The sequence below is a fragment of the Centroberyx gerrardi genome, chromosome 3, assembly GCF_048128805.1.
Source record: "Centroberyx gerrardi isolate f3 chromosome 3, fCenGer3.hap1.cur.20231027, whole genome shotgun sequence".
NCBI classification, from domain to species: domain Eukaryota; kingdom Metazoa; phylum Chordata; class Actinopteri; order Beryciformes; family Berycidae; genus Centroberyx; species Centroberyx gerrardi.
In genome coordinates this window covers 14,081,509-14,101,189 of record NC_135999.1, presented here as the reverse complement: position 1 = coordinate 14,101,189, position 19,681 = coordinate 14,081,509, and positions in this window count along the sequence as shown.

Below are 19,681 nucleotides of genomic sequence, written 5' to 3'. Positions count from 1 at the left end.
ACTAGGTGGTTCACACTGGCAGGTTCCAGGATGGCATGTTGCCTGGTTCCGTAAATTGTCAAACACAGCAAACACTGGTAAAACACTGTTAAAACAAGCCCTCAGACTGCAAGCTGCAGGTTACCACTAGTCAAGTGGGTGTGTTTAGTTGTCATGTGATCAGTGGACACATTATGATTTTAACACCGGCCAATCTGAAGTAAAGATTGTGAAGTAGAAAAAAAAATTCTATAATCAATGCTACGAGCATGAACTTCAAAACAACTTTTTGCAGTGTCAATATCAATTAAATGATAATGCTGTTAGAATAATAATTTAAAGAGGTTGCCTTATCATATTCCAAATCGAAGGTTTATTAATAAATATCCCAGTGTGTGTGTGTGTGTGTGTGTGTGTGTGTGTGTGTGTGTATTAATTCTGAAAAGTGTTTATTTTGACCTCTAACACTGTTTAGCACTCATTCAGTTCCAGTATATATATTCATTCTGATATTTAAAGTCTTGCTTCTTTTTAAATGCACAATGTCTTGGCTGTTATCCCATCATACTTTTCTCCAAAGTATACAGAAGTTGATGAAAACATCAGTTTGTGAAAGTGGGATAGTATGGGCTCTGCACTCCTAAAAGGCAATCAAAGCAAGTTCATTTGTTTGACCTTCAAGTCCGTATAACTTGACAGTTAAAAACCACAACATCTTAGTAATGTTTCAAATAATTATTTGTCTCACTTCATACATTGTAAACGACCGATACAACAGCTAGACTGCTGTCTTAATGCAGCACCATCAGCACACATACAGGTAGTAGTGGTAGGCAGCACTATTGCAGCACTACAGAGGCACGACACGCTTTCTCCCTTTTGTCTTGTGTCTCTTTCATGTTAAAATCGCTTACTAATGAAGCCAAATGCCACTGCATCCAGATCACACACACACACACACGCACACACACACACACACAGCTCTCTAATGATCAACATGCGCCAGCATCTTTATTATCCTGTGTCTCTATAGCCGGCTCATGTGCTGTTTAAGCGATTGTAAATCATCCCATAGTAATGGCTGAGATTAGCATACAATCAAAAAGCTTTCTTCATGCATGATGTGGTAACATCTCAGGGCCCTAAGTGTTTTATGGTGAGTGAGACCATATCACCCACTGTCATTAACAATCTCGTGGTGGCCATGCAGGCAGCTGTACTCGGGCTGCTGCTACCGTTAGTATTACCAGATGCGTGAGGAAGATGCAGGCTTGGACTGCAGCCCATTATGGGCACTGGCTGTCAGGAGCCATTAGGCACATGCTCTTTGATTAATGCTCTAAGTGATTGTGTGAGTAGTACTCAGGGACCGGCACAGGGAGAGAAGGAGAAGAAAAGGTTATCGCCTCACTAAGGAATGCCTGAACAGGCGCCTCAGTGTCAGTGATGATGATAATGAATATGGTCTACCTTTTGCCAAAGCAGTGGGGCGGGTGTGAGGGAGGCGTTTTTCTGCACAGAGTGGTTTTAGGCTCTGATTTCCTCTTCCTGTTTTTTAGGGGATCCTGCTCAGGGAGAGGATCTCAGGGTGTCCCCCCCTCCCCCCGACTCGCTCTGCCTGCTATTGTGACCCATGAATTATTGATTAACCTTGGTAATAGAAAAGATATAACTGTGGTATGCTCTGACCTGCCTCTTCTGTGGTGGATATGTGTTAATACCAAATAGATATGCATATGCTTACAGATGATTACATAAGGTTTATTGAAAATAAGATAAGGATTAGCGCTTCTTGTGTAGATGATTGCTGTTTTAATAGATTTAGCAGTACTACTAATTGGAAAAAAAGTGCATTTTGCAGTTTTGAGCTAGGCCTCAATATAAGTTATTTGAGCTAGGTTTTCATATAAATTAATGTAATACGTCATCATCTGCCGCTATGACAAAATACAATTGCAAATAGTGAACTTCTTAGAAATATGTAAAGCCAAAGTATTCTTGCTACCACTACCATTTCTATTTCATTTGGACTGCCATCCCTGTGTAACAAGTTATTCTCCGGCGCAACTAGACCCATGTGTTCTCATGACATGTTCAAATGAATCCATCTGCTCCGCTTGTGTTCTTGCGACGATCTCTCCTTCCACAGCGGATCAATAAACGAAACGCTATGTTTAAACTGAATCAAATTTTCCACTTGTAGGGCTAGGCTTTCATCCGCAACAAGCCGCCCCAGTCCTCACACTTAGCTTTACCGTATATACAATTAAACGCCCCAGTAACCTGCGCGTTTTCATTAGATTGGACCTGCAGGGATCTAACCGCATGTTTACCCCCACCCCGTCCGAAAAAAAGATGACCAGCCACAGTAATTGCATGGCGCTGTGTTTACATTTATTCATGAAACGGAGGACCGCCTTTTCATCCCCATTTCCACCTGTCACCCATTCCATTTGCCGCGTCAGGAGAGACCCCTCCCCGCCCGCCCCCACTACACCCCATCAAACTTGGAGCTACAATCACTAATCAGTCCCTCCCCTAAAGAAAACCCACTGCCTACTTGTCCCCTACTCATATTTGATTCCCTGCCACCCTGAGCGAATGATTAAGTTTTCATGCATTTGGTTCCACCAAAATGTATGTGCACTCAGCCACATCCTTTATTGATTACTTCTAGTGCAAACAGTGGGCAGAGTGTGATATACATAATTGGACAGTTGTCAGGGGAGGTGGGGGGTGATAACCACCGTCCTGTTTCTCCTCCCTGGTGGATATAGGACACACCTTGAAAGTGATCACTTGCTCCTGATGCAGCAGAAAGATAGACAAACATGTTAGCTGCATGGCTTTACCTATGGAAAGCAATATACACATTGAGCTAACAATGATATTGTGGCGATAACCTGATGTTTATCTCAACATGGTGTCTGAAGATTGCTCCGATGATGAAATACAAGAGCTTTTTGCTTCTGGATTTGGGATTGATGGTACAATCACCACTCTGCAGAAATGTAGCTCTACGTCTTTGAACTGCTCTACCAGAAAATAACAGAAAAATCAACACTTTAATTTCACAAACTCTATAGAGAGCAGACAGCGGTGCCTTGTACTTAATATACACAGTATATGCTTGGCTAATTATTTTCCTGAATGCTTATAACCATGACAATAAACTGACTGTACACTGTGGGAGCAAGAGCAGGCACTCTAAGCCAAAATCTTCTATCTACGCTTCTAAAATTACATTTTCAGAGGCACAGTAGAAATAATAAAACTCTAATCATCACCAGAGTAAACACTGTTCTGTTAAGAAAAACAAAAAGAGATCCTTAAAGTTTGTATTTTAGTAATGAAAAGCAAACAGTGTCTGCTGCAATTGCCTGACCTGTGACTCTGCGGTGATGAAATGTCCCAACAGAATCTCAGCTTAGCCCTGTCCCTCCCAGGATAATAGATTCAGCCCCACAAATGGCAGCACCAGAGATGTGTAATAACTCTATCAAACTCACGTCTCTGTGTTTTCACAAGGTTAGATACACAGAGAGACACCCGCTGGAATTTCACATTTTACTCCTCTTCAATTTCCTCCCTTCGTCCATTCCAAAGAATAATTCGGTCTAGTCTGGGTTACAACCACTGTTTGTGTTTGTTGGGTAATCACACAGCATTTCCAAGGTAAGCCCTGCTCCACTCTAGAGCTTTCACATTACAGAAACATCCACTTACACGGGTTTTCTCTTGTTGCACAATGCAAACACCCCGTCGGTTTGCCATTGACATTGGGTGGAACGGCGGAGAGTTCGGCGGGAGGGGGAGGCAACTGGAGTGAGACCCAAAACAGAATCCATATTTAATGCTATCGTCCCACTTGGATTTGTACTCTTTCAACTCAGTGTGAAAGCAGCTACAGAGACATGGCTCTCTTTTGAGTGTGGCGTTGTGGCATCGGAGATGAACTGGTGCCTTGTAAGTGCACATCTGTGTGTGGAATCCCCAACCTTATGCAGAGGAACAATACCGGCGGCCAGGCACACAGCGGTCACACAGACAGGTCCGAGCATGTCGATATACCTGCAGCCCGCTGGCACGTAAGCGGAGTGGAAATGACATGTTCAGCGATCCAAGCTCAGTCAGGAAGTCAGCGGTCACAGAACACATTAGTGCTGCTCACTTCTTAATGGCCTGCCCACCTCTCTTTGCCTTACTTTCATTTATTAAGGCTAGTTGAGCAAATTTCTGGTACACATTTCTTCACTTTGTCATGATGAGCCTGTTATACTATACTGATGCTACGAGCATTCCTGCCACTGTTTACCTTAATAGCATTGGTTTAGCGAGGTTTGCTGAGTAAATTAAGACAATAACTGCAGTTGTTGCTGAACCACTGTGGGATGATGACTTTTGTATTGCAGCAATGTTTTGAGGTTTACAAACAGTATTAAGTATTTAGCTGTGGATATTGTACCACAGTATATTGCATTCGACTTTCCTATCTATCTATCTATCTATCTATCTATCTATCTATCTATCTATCTATCTATCTATCAAGCTATATGTACAGTCTCTCCCATATGTTGCCTGTCATGTCCATTTTACTGTAGGTGTGCAGTCAAGTGAAATGGATCCAATACCATACCAAGGTGTTCACTGTCTGCCAGAGATTGTGGACAGCAGTTCCTTGGTCATCATGGATCTAAACTGGAGAAAAAAAAAATCACTTAGTTTCAGTGCTTTTCATGTTCTCTACATGCCTTCATTCACATTGTCTCCCTCTTCCTCCTTTCTCTACCTGCATGGTTAAGCTTGCATGACCTGCCCCGTGTCGTCTAGGTTGCATGTAATTATCCAGCCATCAAAGTGGAGCTGCTGTGCCAATCAGCCTATCAAGGGTTAAGGGGACACACTTGTCTGCAGCAGTACCCCGCGCACATCTCTGGCCCCAGCGTATCTCAGCAGTCTTTGCTAATGACTTGTAGCCAACAAATTCCTGAGACTCTCAGGTGGCTTCCTCCAACCAGGCTCTGCGCGATGATGAAAAGCCTGAGATAAAATAAACTGACAGTTGCAACTCATTGCGAGGAGCAGGCAGCACCCTAGCAGCAGCTGAGACCCCGGGAGCCCAGCACTCTCTCTCTCTCTCTTTTTTTCATCCTTTCCTCCCCCTTCCTCCCCACCCCGTGCCGCCCCTCCTCTTCTCCTCTGCCCTCCTCCTGTGTGTCTCAGAGTGTGTGCACGAGTGTGTGTGCTTGCGCGTGTGAATGCATGGGTGGTAGAGTGCGAGTGTGTATACGTTTGCATTTTGTGTGTGTGCATGCATGGGTGGTGGAGCTTTTTTGTGTGTGTGTGTGTGCGTGCGTGCGTGTGCGTGTGTGTGTTCTGCAAAGGGGGTAGAGGGTTGCTGGTGGGAGGGAAACTAGATGCCACTGCCACTGTTCCCTAATTAAAGCCCATTCCCGCCTCTTTTATTTCAGTCCATTAAGCAAAAAAGTGTGGCCACCCCTCTCTCGCTTCCACACATGACACACTCCAATCAATACACTCCCACTGGCTACTTCACTGGGTGCCTCAAATGAATAGATTGCAGTGCAACATTATGTCTAATTGAATTTTGCAGAGGAGGCCACACAGATTTTACCTATTCCAAGGCAGTGATGCAGATTTTTATTTTTTTGATTCCTCAAATATTTAAGGTTTAAGAAGCAGGTTTCAAATGAAGTACAGTGTCGGTATTAGATTAAAAAATATATATCTGATCGCTTTGGCTTTAGTGATATTCCTGAAATCATTTGGTCAAATCAAATGAGAAATCAGACATGACCATAATGATACACATAGGAAGTACTTGTTGATATTTTGTTATATTCCGAAAGAAATATGTACACAACACATCCCCCTTATAAGTGTTACATACAGCGAGATGATAGATTTATGGCTCTTTCTGAACCTTTTTACATGTGAGATCTTAGCACTACACCACAACTAAGCTACAGACGCAGCCACCTAGCGATCCACTTACCTCAGCACCACAAAGGTCCACATTAGCACATTAGGCCCCGGGAGAGAGGCTCCTCCTGGCTGGTGGCTGTGGGGGTTGAGCCTGGGATGGGGGAGCCGGCTGGCAGATGGTTCACTGGTATGTCTGTCTGACTGACTGATGGATGGATGGATGGATGGATATAGGGCCGACTCTTGGTGTGTGTGTGTGTGTGTGTGTGTGTGTGTGTGTGTGTGGCACATTAGGGGCCACCCCCTCTACACTGAGTTAGCACATCACTTCGTTTGACATTTACATGCTCTGCCATCTCTGCTCCTCCCTCTAATGTCTCTTCTCCTCAGCTCCTTGCAGCAAGGTGTCCGACAACAATGCAATGTACACATATAGTACAGGACCAGGTTCACAGGTTTCAGTCTGATCCAGCTTATGCTTCACTCACATACCATACATTTCATAAACACTGAGAGAGAACGTTTCAGAAAGTGTGATCCGTTTCGTTTCAAATTCCATTGTGTTTTTGATATCTTTCAAAATTGCTGAGATGTTAGCAGCCGCCATTCAAACACAGACAGCGCAGTCTCATCTCCCTTCTCTAATTGATTTGTTCACCTCTGCCAGTGAGTTTCTGTGAGAGAATCTTATTGTGTGTCTTCAGTGACCATTGCAGCTGCTCCCATGCCAATTAGCATGGTGGCCCAAAGCAGGTGCCAAGGCAAATATTTAGCTAATTATCAATATTTAATAGCATTTCTGCACTGGCTCCTTTCCTAAGGTCCAGCAGATGCTATTAAATCTCACCCCATAGATACACAGTTATGACACGTAATAACTACTTGAATATAAAAGAGATTAATAATTTAAAGTGAGCCAACAAATTAGGACCATCATTAAAAAAACTAGGCTTGAAACCATTTTGCATAAAACCAGCCCGGTTCAAGGTAATGCCAAGGCTCTCCTGATAAAGAATTACAGCATTAATTCAGCAAAGTGAACTTATTGCTCCTACTCCTTCTCAGAGATCCCCGGAGCATTCAGAGTGGAGGAATGAAATGATAGCATTCATGGGCACAGAGGCGCTTATTTCCATTTCCCCCATCAAGCCTAGTCTGAGTTTTGAGGATGTGTGTGTGTGTGTGTGCGTGTGTGTGTGTGTGTTGGAGTTGTGGGGGAGGGGGGGTCTGCTTTTCCATGTGGTACAATTGCTGAGGTCCCTATGAATAGTGTGCTTTTATACTCTAGGTTTTCTCCCCAGAGGGGCCGAGGCGGCACTTCTCTACCAGAGGTCTATTGTGTGTACACACAAACAGGCACACACACACTCACACACAGACACACACACACACACACACACACCATGACCTCTCTGGGTCGTCAGTGGAATTACATAGACACACACCACCTTTGATGTGGAGATCTTGACTGGCGTCTTAATTGACTCTCCAAGCTGTGTCAAATGAATACGATCAACAGGAGTTATTTGGTCTTTACACTGAAGATCCAACTGGGTTACAAATTGAGACTGGCTGTCATCGTATAATTGTGCTTTGATGCGATACAACACGTGTAGGTGTAATTGATACTCTTAAACTATGACACCAACATGATACGCTTACTTTTACATATGTATTGTCTTGAAAACTCTTGTGTTCTGAGGTTGTTTTGAGATTTTCAACATTAAAGAGAATTTCCACAATTCCCATTCAATTCCCACTGAGCAAACACTTCAGTTTGTGTAGAGAGAGAGCTTGCGAGGCAAACTCTTTTAATGGAGCGCGTTGCTGGAGGCACCATTGCTTGCTTGTGTGATATTACCTTTTACCTGCTGTTTTGAATTTTATTTGAATTGGGATGAAAAGACCAGGAAAGGTGTGTCTGCTGGCAGACATATCGTAACCCCAGTTTTTTTTTTTTTAGCACATTCTAATTTGAAATATGCCAAATGACTTGACACAGTATTTTACACTTCTACCTGCCGTTTGGGATTTAACCTGCGCAGGGATTGAGAGAGAATCTACAGTATTTCCCCAAGGATATGCATGCAGAGGGCAGAAAACATCAATCGGCCATTTGATGGCTTACACCTTGGGCCTTTGTAGATATGACAAGGTCTTGTCAAATGTTTTGGATGGGATTAGGTGAATGCAACCAGCCGAAGCATTTTCCAGAAAAAAAACAAAAAAATGAATGGCATCTTTCTGTGATATTTCACTAGTCTGAGCAAAGGCTCATACTGGATCAAATATTTTGCTATCATCAATTTAAAGAGCCAAATATGGAACAAGAAAGGGACAAATCTCTTGACTCTACTTTGTGTCAATCAGAAATCTGACTTCCAGGCAATGGTATAAAACTTGCAACTCCTTGAATGCAATCGTCTGTTACTATATGATCTGTAATTTTGACACCATTGCCCTCTAAACCTTTATTATTCATTTACAAGGTAGTGTCAGAGATTTGGTCAACATAATGCTTTGTTGAGCAATGTTGGATAAGGGCTCAAATTGTTATATTGTACCCTCATGTTAGTCCAGGAACAAGCATCCCAACAAATACACCAGCTTTTTGTGATTTACAGTTCAATATACGGAGAATGTGATGCCTTAATTGCCCTGCATGGGAGAAGGCCTAGGCCGCCAGCCCTTCAGGCCCTCTCCTCTCCCACTGTGAGACCTGGCTCCCCTGCAATAAAAAGAGTCTAGCTTGTAAACTAGTGGGGGTAAGATCTTTGGAAACATATCTCTACAGATTATGTGTCAGCTCTCAGAGACAACAAAGGGACTCATGGAGGTAGCCCGAGGAAAGCACTATCTTGTTTAAACAGAATATGCACAGTTGTACGGTAGATCGTTACTTCAGCAATATGTCTTGCAGCGGTGCGTGCTGAGAGTCAGAAAGAATGAAGCTGGGATGAGCAGTCGTGGCTTGATGGTGTCATTACTTTGTTCAGGGGAGGAAAGAGAAGAAGTACTATCACATGGCTGAAATTTTACTTAAATAGAAGTATAAAAAATTGTAAAATAAAGACTGTTCTGGGATGTGTTAGTAGTGGTTTCTGTGCAGACCATCCCTTTTTCTTCACCAACATACTCTGTTTTCAGAAGTGTAGATCTAAAGAGGGCAAGGCTGTGTGTGAGGGCAGAGGAGATGATGACATTTGGATGTGATGATATTCATTCTTGTCCTCTTTATTATTTCCCTCACTTATCAATTCCATCTTTTCCCTCACTCATTTTACTCACCCATTCACGTTCCCTCTCTCATCAACCCCCAAAGTCTTTCCTTCACTAACCCAGAAGAGGTTGCTGTGGACACAGTTAATTGCAAGTGTGCAGCAGCCCACGTAAAATACAGATTGAAAACAAAATAATAAAGATGAATAGGCCACGTGAACATATGATGTTAACTGGCACGGTTACATGCTGTGCGATGGAGAGAGGTCAGCTGAAGCTTAAATCTCTCCTCCCACAACTCTGATCATTGTTTACTGTCCAAAAATGCAATGTTGATATTTTGCACACGTTTTTATAACTATGTTGAGCATTCTAAAGATAAGGTTTTAAAGTTTATGTCATTATTTGATCTGTGATTAAAAAATGGAATATCCATTTTGCTAATAGCTATCCAGCTAGCTAGCAAGGCTAGCAAACTAGCCAGACAACAACCAGGCAAATGCAAACTAATAATACTGTAGCTGGAATGTTTTTTTTTTTTTTGGTTAATTCTAACAAAACTATTGTGGATAAATTTGACCATTTACTGTTACAGTTAGTTAACTTAGCGTTACCTCCAGATGCTTGCATAGGTGAGATGCAGATTCAATTTACAATTGGCCAGTTTCCAATGCAGTGCTTCTGGCATCGCAGTCTTGTAAAATGTTGTGAAATAAACACATTGTGGACACAAATTATGTGCACATTACTTTCCTCATTACGTGACAATAGCACAAATTTGTACGCCATTTTCTGTTGTTCGTCACAAGAAAAGGTTAGCTAAATGCAAACAACCTTGGTTAAGGCTAGGCTTAAAGTGAACTTTGGTAGTACCTTGTGTAGCTTCCTGGCCATGATATAACCCCAAAATCGGTGATTATCTGTTATCTGTTGCTCCAGTGCTCCGTGAGAGGCGATTGGCGAATCGTGTTTTTTCTCTCCACATTCACTGCCATTATATGGAGGAACAGGTCTGGAAATCAAACTTCTAGCACATAAACGAACACGAACAAAGCAAAAACAATATATAATTGTCCTGTGGCTGAATTGTTTATGAATCGCTTTCTTTATGTTTATTAAACCTTTTAGCTGGAACAAGTGTAACACTGAAATGCGGTTCGAGGAAACTTATGCTGATGGAACAAAGAAAATAGTACGTTTACTATTGTAAATAGGCAAAAATGTGAGAGACTTGTTTTTTCATATTGGCAGAATCTGCTTTGTCAAAGTCACGTCTCACACTTTTTTTCGTCCATCTACAATCATTGGTAAACATACTATTTTCTTCCTTCCATCGGCGTAAGTTTCCTTTAAACCTGCAATAAGCGATTTCAGACCCTGTAACCAATCCTGAAACTAACGTGTGCTACGTGGAGATTTCCGTGAGACGTAATGATATAAACAAATAGCCACACACGCGGGCCAGCTGTGTTGTTGTTTTCACCTCTTTCCTAAAGCTTGTTGTCCAATTTGGCCCGAGTCGTGGCTTTTCCTTTTTTTAAAACTAGCTAGTCACCTCCGTCGCTGTTTGAAAGCAGCGCTCCCCCTCCCATCCCTGAAAAAAATTCTGGTAATGGTGAATCGATGAAGCGAGCGAGTAAACTTGTTCAACTAGTAAGCTTGCTACCTGCCTCTTCACTTGTCATTGTGGGACATGTAACCTTCAGCGGGAGAAAAATCTGGCAAAGCGAGACTGGCTTTCTCCGTAGGTACGTTTATTTTAGCCATTAGCCTTTATGCACGGTCCTTAAGGGCTTCTGTCGCCCAGTAGCTTTGCTGTGTGTTTACAAAATGTGTTGCAGTTTCTGTCACCCTCTAGTGGTCAGGAAATTGCTTAGTGTAGCTTAATAAACACAAAGAAAGGGATTCACTTAACCACAATTCAGCCACAGGACTAGTTTTTATATATATTTAATCTGCTTTGTTCTTGTTTGTTTATGCGTGTTCGTTTATGTGCTAGACCTGTTTCGCCATATACAAAGGCAGTGAATGGAGAGCAAAAAAAAAAAAATGCAATTCTCCAATCGCCTCTCACAGAGCAACAGATAACAGAGAATCACCAATTTTGGGGTTATATCATGGCCAGGAAGCTACACAACCCAAGGTACTACCAAACTTCCTTGTTCATTTATTCACTGTTGTCATTATGTGACACCCAAACAGCTTTCTACCGCATGGCGCAAGCACAATATTGTACAATTCAGACAATGGGTTTGCAGCAATTGTTGCTAATGTTTGGGTTAGTAGCTTAGTTCCTGAATTGGACATCTTTTCAGACTGAACAAACCATTCAGGCGCGCTACCGTTAGCAAGTGCCATCTTTTGGTAAAGAGGCATGGTAAAGAAAGAAAAATTTTACATAACATATATATAGCATATATATATATATAACATATATATAGCTAAATCGTTTAATGTTGGTGGTAAGATGACATACTCTGTCATTTTATAATAAAGCACATTGTTGTATAAGCAATGCTTCCATGTATATATGTAATATGCTATAAGCTATGTTTGCTAACCGTTCAGTCATATTAACTACTTAGCAACAATGGTAGCCAAACCTCAGCTGATGAAGTAGGGAGCCAAAGAGCTCAGATCACATAAATTAATAATTAATTAGGTCTATCACAAATGTGCAGAACCTGTACTTGTTTGCAAAGATTTTAAAGAGAGTTATTGTGGATATTTTCTGTTCAGCTACAGATTCATGCTGTCATAATGGAACACCAGTTTTGATAATCAGAAAATATTAGAACAATGCAGGATTAGCATAATGTTTAGCCTACACATACTGACACTGAAACTGCTTTATTATTTTTAAACACATTAATGCATAAGACACATAAGAAAGATAGGCGATTAGGTGATTCTGCACATGTAAAGACGTCACATGGGCACAGCAGAATTGCCTCTCGATGGCTCCACAACGGGACCCCAGATACCTTGAATTAAGAAGAGAAATGAAACACTATGTGGGGTTGTGAGGGATTTTGGGACCAACCTGGAAAACCACAATTTTCTTCAAGTGAGAGTTCAAGATATTCTTAACACTATGAGAGCTTTACATCACGTTATTTATAGTGTCAATCCTGAAGGGAAATAATAGCCAGATATCAAGAATTAGCAGAGGACACACTAATTAAAAAACACCAATTTAGCAAGTTTATGGATTTTTCACTTTGTCCCCATGGGAGAAATGTGGAACCTTTTTAATGTAGAACGTTTTTCAGAGCTCTCACAACCTATGCAATATAAATTAAATGATAACAAATTAGAATAATTTTTAACTGCTTAAGTTAAAAATGATGAAAAACAGAGGTAAACAGTGACACACTTGTCACTCAATCAAGATTCCTAGCTGTGAATCATTCGGAAAAAGAAAACGTTCCAAGCAAAACCACACCTTACAAAAGGCACTTTTTTGCACGCTTGTAGGGCAGAAGGTCTGCTGAGGCTTTTATATTTGGTTTCACAAGGCCAAATAGGTCGCATGTTACCTTAAATTACATGCTTGTGCTAAGTTTGTGCCTATCATTTACGTTGCTCCTCTCCATTCCATTATTCCTGCTGGTGTCTGCACACAGCATAGTTCTCGGCTCGTTTTCTTGCCTTCAGAAGATGCCGTTTGCTGACATTCAGTCTTGTACAGTATGAAAATAACAGACTTGAAAATTGTCTGAGCTAGATAATCCATCACAGTGAACATGAATGATTGAATAATTAAAGCCTTGATTTGGTTTCTGTTCTATCCTTATTTCATTGTGCTCAAATTGAGTGTTTTCTTATCAGTGCATTGTGTTGTGTGAGGAAGAAACATGTCACCTTACAAACTGTTTGTCTTTTATATTCAGGGTGTCTTTATTGAATGGGACAGCAGTTAATTTCAAGCTAGGTTTGACAGCGTGAAGTTTGTATTTTAAAAATGATGAAAAATGAGTTAATGTTTAAAAAAATCTAATTACATGGCATGTATTGAAAAATGATTGGGAGAATAGACGTAGACAGAAGTAAATTGGCTGTAACTCTATTGACACCTGTGTTCTCCTTTAAGCTGCCCCGTTAGCCAGTCCACAATCATGATGGACCTTCACGTGAATTTGCGGTCCTTGAGCATTAAATATACTTGCAATATGAGGACATCAAAAAAAGACCTTCCCAAGGACACACATCTACAGGTAAAAAAGGTGTTTTGAATTTAGGTATTAAAATGAACTGTGTATGAGACCTTAATGAGACAGAAAAAAAAATCACACAAGGTCGTCTTTCGTAAGAACAGAAATTCCATCCCTGTGGGGCACAAAAGACAGAACTTTTTGTTTTAGCAAACTGCCCATCAAATAAGCATAATTACCATCAGAATTCATACGGTGTTCTGAGACTCCTGAAGGCAAGCGGCCCCACTCAAATTAGCAGCTCCGATAAATCACCATTAATTAGCTAATAAAAGCCAGCAGGTGGTTCGGAGCCCAAAGACATTCCCTGGTTGTCTGAATTATGTATATTACAGCACTGCACTGATAAAGTAAATGAGTAGGGGGAACAACAGACAGGAGTTCTGGAGGGCCCTCGTGTAGGGATAATGCCCCGATCAAATCTCCTGCAATCCCACAATCCCACCCACAGGAATACAAGTGGCTTTGACCCCCACTCAAATCACATAATACACAGGGCTCCGGTGCTAGGCATATTTAAACAGGGATTATGCATGCAGAATACAAAGTTTACCCAGCCACCCCCCCATCTCCAAATCAAGAACTTCTAAGATGTTATACTTTGGTTATGGAAACATTAGCCAATCATTTGTACAACAGGGAAACATGGTTTGATTGAGGCACGGTGACCCCTGAGCATCAGGGTGACAAGGGCAGCACATATTGTTGATCATCTGGCTCAGTATGGAGCGAAAGAAAAACAGCTCTCTGAGGAACCAAATATGTAGAAATGGTTAATTAATGAGCACATGCTGTCAGCATACGGCAAGGTATTTACCATAATATGTCAACAATCAGGGCATTATGGGCTATGAGCAGAATAATGCAGATAAAGTCTGAATTTCTTAAATAATATAGTATTTTAAAATCCCACACCCTGATTTAGCAATTCTGCATATCAATTGTATTTAAGGTGTTAACTGGGGAACAAAAAGACGGTGAATACGTGGGCATGACAAGTACTATGTAGTTAATTTAATATGAATTAAACAAGGACATTTACATGAATTGTGCACCAATTTCAGAAGATTTGTAGATTTGCCCTTATCAATGCATCACTGTTGCGTATCACTGTGTCGTCTTTTGTTGCTTATACAGACTGGCAACGGGAAGCATGCCACTTACCTTTGGAGTGGTTTTAGCTCAAGTACCCACTTCATATAATCCCTGGACATACTGAAGCATCATTAGCCTGAATGGGGGTTAGAGGCTAAGTCAACACGGCCTGTATAGCCGCTTGATCGCACGGCAGCATCATCTCTTAGTTGATGGTTGGTGCTGTTCATGTACGATATTCTTATAGTTCACCTCTGTAGAGATGTTTTTTAGTACAATTTGATGTAGCATTCTTTTAGCAGAATGGCAAATAGCATATTATAACCCATCTATCTCTTTTAAATGCTGCCATAACCAAGTTTCCCAGTCAGCAAACACACTCAAAAAATCTAGTTTGCTTCTTTCCTCCTTGGGTAAATGAGCTCTTTTCTCTGGGTTAGATGTCCTGAGGCAGCCACTTGGCAGAGGGTGAAAGAAATGGCAAAAAGGCATCCACACAAGTGGGACATGGGAGCAGATGGGACACTGATTGCAGTGTTGTTTACAGCTGTTGAGGTCCTTCCACACTGCTATATAGAGGTCAGAAACTATGTCTGTCTGCCACATTTCACAGCACAGCCACTAAGATACACTGGCATCTCCTAGGCAAAGAGGTCCTGCATAGCACACTGTCAATATTAGCAATTTTAAGGAAACATGCTGATGGATTATATTTGGAGTTTTTCAGCACTAGGGTTATTTTTTGGCAATATACAGCGAAGAGGGATGGTTCTGATTGCTTCAGCCCATATCAGATATATTATTTTGCTCAAAACGTTTTCATGGAAAAATGCAGTCTGCACATGCTCACTGTTCATACCGAAAGTGAGAAGGAAATAAAAAGGACAGCACAGAGAGAGTAACTGGAAGAAAAGCCATCCAACACAAAGGTCTTCGGCGATCGTTAACATTTCTTTATGTTCGCATTGAATCACTTTATATGGTTTTACCAGGAACGTTGCCCATTCAGGATCGCTCCATCAGGGTTCTGACTGTGGTCTGTATCTCAAGCAATAATAGCCCAGAGCGGCAGCTGAAATATATCCAAAGTAATCAACCTTTTGCAAAGACACCGCAGAAGCACACATTTCAACAGTAAAGTGTAATCTAATATAGGGGGTGGCATCGGCTTGCTTTGCTGAGACAATACTTTCAACAGATTTGCATGGTAAGATCATGTAACTTTTGTCATAGGCAATAAAAATGTTAATATACTGTATACCTCTCTGCTCCATTGCTCAAATTGACGTACTACCTGAAATGTGGACTTGATGGTCAAGCAAAAATGTGTCGAGCTTTTCTGGAAGACACTGTGGTAGGTTGTCATTTTTGACACAATATGTACTTTCTTATGATTTCAATAACATGGACTAGAAGGTGCTAGTAAAGAAAATATAATCCTACGCAGGGAACTCTTGCTATTGTCTATACTTACTGCATATTTGTATGAAGTCCATGCCTTTTGGTAGCGCTCCCCAGATGGGAATGTCTGGCTGAAAGTCTTCTGATGGCTCACTGCCAGCACATTTGGCATCTAACAATCTGTACCCATGATAAGGACGTCTAACTCTGCCTTCAAGTGCTGTCAGAAATATCGGAATTATGAGTTGAGCGCACATGAACGACCCAACAAAGTGGTAAATACGGCTGGGAATTTTCTGTAAGACCCGAGTTGCTGAGATGTGATATTTAGGAGACGGAGAGTGTGTAAGTATGTCAATAACCGATGGTAACAACGATGTAATTTATTATGTTATGTTTAGCATCTTATGTAAATAACTAGTATTGATGTATGTTCCTATTTTAACTCTGTTTTAATCGATTAAGACATCAATATATGCCTGATGTGGATTTTCTCCTCTTCATTATGCCACCGCAGCACAAAGTAGCACTAAATTCCTGAATTAAAACATCAGCCACCAAAAAAAGACTTTTGTTATGGGATCCGCTTTGTTATTTTTTCCAACCAAGAGCACATGAATGCGTGACAAGTCGTATTTACAGCTTCCAATCTTGGAACTAGGAGCTTACAAGGAGCACTTGAAGGCAGCATTCGTTCTGTGAGATAGGCTAGATCTGAATGAACCCTAACAGGGCCGCTACAATACACAAGTAGGGCAAAAATAAACTACCAAGACAAAAAGATTGATAGCAAAAACAATGATAATCTGTCATCAAAATAGCATTTCATAAATCTATGACATTGATATCCTACACTACAACACATCCATGTATATTTCTTTGCACAGTGTGCTCCATTGTCAGCAATTGCATTGTAGTGGTTTGAGCTTCACACAACCTGAGGAACATATAGTAGATAAAAGAGCGAGGAATAAAGTATAGTGTGTAGGAAAGCAGGGAAGCTTCTATAGAGGGTCTCGTTAACAAGGAGAGATCTGAGACCCTGCTGTAAACTGTGTAAAGCTCTCTAATGGGCTGATTGTATACACTTCTGACACTCTATAGCCTCTATTCTAGTTCCACAGAACCATCAGGGAAGTGTGCACCATGCAGGGTGATTTGTTTTCTTTGAATACCTTGATGAATTGGAGTCACACTGAACATACTGAACCCTGTTTTTTTTGGCTGGAATCATGTTTCAAATCTTGAGGGCTTTGTACCAGAGGATTCTGCACTGAGCTCCTAACCTTTACATCAACTGATGTACTGTAGGTGCTGCACACGACGCCAGACACCAGTACACTGTTTTTCAACTCTCTGAGTAACCGTAGACATTACAGTACAGAAGACAGTAGATAGTAGATAATTACTAACAATGATAAAATATGATAGACCTTTTCATTCTCATGCTGAACTACAAAAATCTACATTTTATTTTTGATTTGATCTCAAGTTGCCTCTTGAATTGACTAAACTAAAATGGCATGAAATTAAAGAAAATGTAATTGACCTCATCTTGTCAAATGCACATTTTAAATCGTCAAAAAGATTTATTCGGAAAATTGATATACATGCTGATTTGACATACTGAACCTTATGTCAGTGATTTACAGTACATCCCCTTGAAGCCCAGTATAGAGAAGGATTTATTTCATCACAAAAGTTGGCAAATTTATATAATGTCTCCTGCTTGTTAAATATGATGGCATTCTAGTAGTTGATGTATTTTTAATAATGCAAATATTTTAATTAGCCCAACCCCCTCTTCACGCTTGTAATCTCAAGTGTACAGTGTTTAATGTTGGTGTCTGCTTGTGTCTGCCTCCACATGCTCCGACACACCTCCTTCTCTTCTTCATCCAACATAACTCTGATCTAATATGTTTTACATTATTTTCCAAAACTGATTTCTCAGTCAGAAACTACTGAAAGCCTCAGATTGGGTCGGAATGAAATGGGGGGATTGGATGCTACAACAAGGAAACCTATATTGCTTGACAGGGGCTTCAATCATAGTCCATCACCTCAATGGATTATGAACTGTGGCCATCAACATGGCAATCAATTAACATTGAATATATGAATGTGACTTCTGAATCATACTGCTTAATAACAGCACACTGTTTTAATATGATATATAATGTGCATTCATTATGTAATGCTTTAGATAGGTTTCATCCGAATATAGATCTGTGTTTGGGGTGTGTGTGCGTGCATGCATGTGTGTGTGTGTGTGCGTGCATGTGTGCGTGCGTGTGTGTGTGTGTGTGTGTGTGTGTGTGTGTGTGTGTGTGTGTCCTTATTGGTGCTTTGAGATGCATAGCCATTGAGGCCATAATTTAGTCCATTATGTCCTCTGGTTTGCAGTTGTAGCCCCAGGCCTCTGGCACTGAACGTTGTGTCATTTGCTACCAACTGGGTTTTTGATGAGAGTGTGTGACCTAGACGCCTCATCCCTCACCACTGTCTCATTCCCTTTATTTACATCTGTCTTTAGCATTCTAATTACTCTCTTTATTGCTTTAGCCTGGAGGAATCTGTTATACGGCAGAGAAAAAAAAAGACTAAGGACACTGGAGTTTTAACCAATAATAAAGCAGCATAACTCCCATTACCCATAGGCAAAGATTAGGCCTGTGAGGGTCTCCTGTTATAGGCTGTGGGCAAGACAACTATAGAAAGACTTCTCAATACAATGGATATATGGAGGAGCCCCATTTGCCTATCTGCTGTGTGAATTTCAAATCAATTTGTTTTTACTTGCAAAGTCTTGCACGGACAAAAGAGAATTGGTTTGCTGGATAATAAGCAATTTTATGGATGTTTCTGTTGGCATGATCATATTGTAAGCAAATGTTTGGTCAGACTCTAGTCAGTTGATAGTTTTGCCTGATTTTGTTTTTGTTGACAATTTGAAACAAATTTCATATAACAGTGACGTGTATGTTGGCCTTCATTTTCCATTCATGTATAAAACAAGCACCATAGGTTGCCAAATGCTTAATCTATTTTTGACAATGTCAGTACAAAAAAACTTTTAAATGTTCTGTCCCTTTCCAGAGAATTTTATGAAATAGCATCAAGAGCAGGCACAGCAGTCTTTAATGAGCTCTCAACTTTAAAGACTTGAAGGATATTAACAAGCTGCTTGACAAATGGTGCTTAGAAGCACATTAAAGACGCAGCTAATGGTGCGCATAATGACGGCTAATTTTCGATCAGATATAAATTAGAGCCCCCAACAGTTATTTGCCTTAAGGACTTTATGTAAATGATTCTGTTCTGTATAAACTGAAAACTGAGAGAGTGAGAGAGAGAGAGAAAGAGAGAGAGAGAGAGGGAGAGAGAGAGAGAGACTAGCACTCCTTGTGGGTATGATTAATAGATCTGCAACAGAGCACGGCTGTCAAAGCCCAATGAACACACATCCACTAGACAGCTATACCACCTTCTCATTAAGGTCCAATCTCTACCAGGCCTACAACTTACTCATTCGGAACACCAAAACAGCCTCTGAGAATGAGCGACTCTAACACTCAATGCATGGAGATGGCTGCAGTCAGAGGAAGACGGGGCGAAAAGGGAATGCAAGGAGGAGACCTAACTGTTCATAAACGTGTATACCCATCCGATGTTGTTAAATATTTGATAGCTGAAGGCACTTTGACGCCATCAATTTGCACATTAGGCCATAATACATAACTGAGTACACATGGTGCGACTCTGAATTAAATGAATGAACACATTTATTTGATAGCCTATATATTCGTGCATATTATAAGGAACGC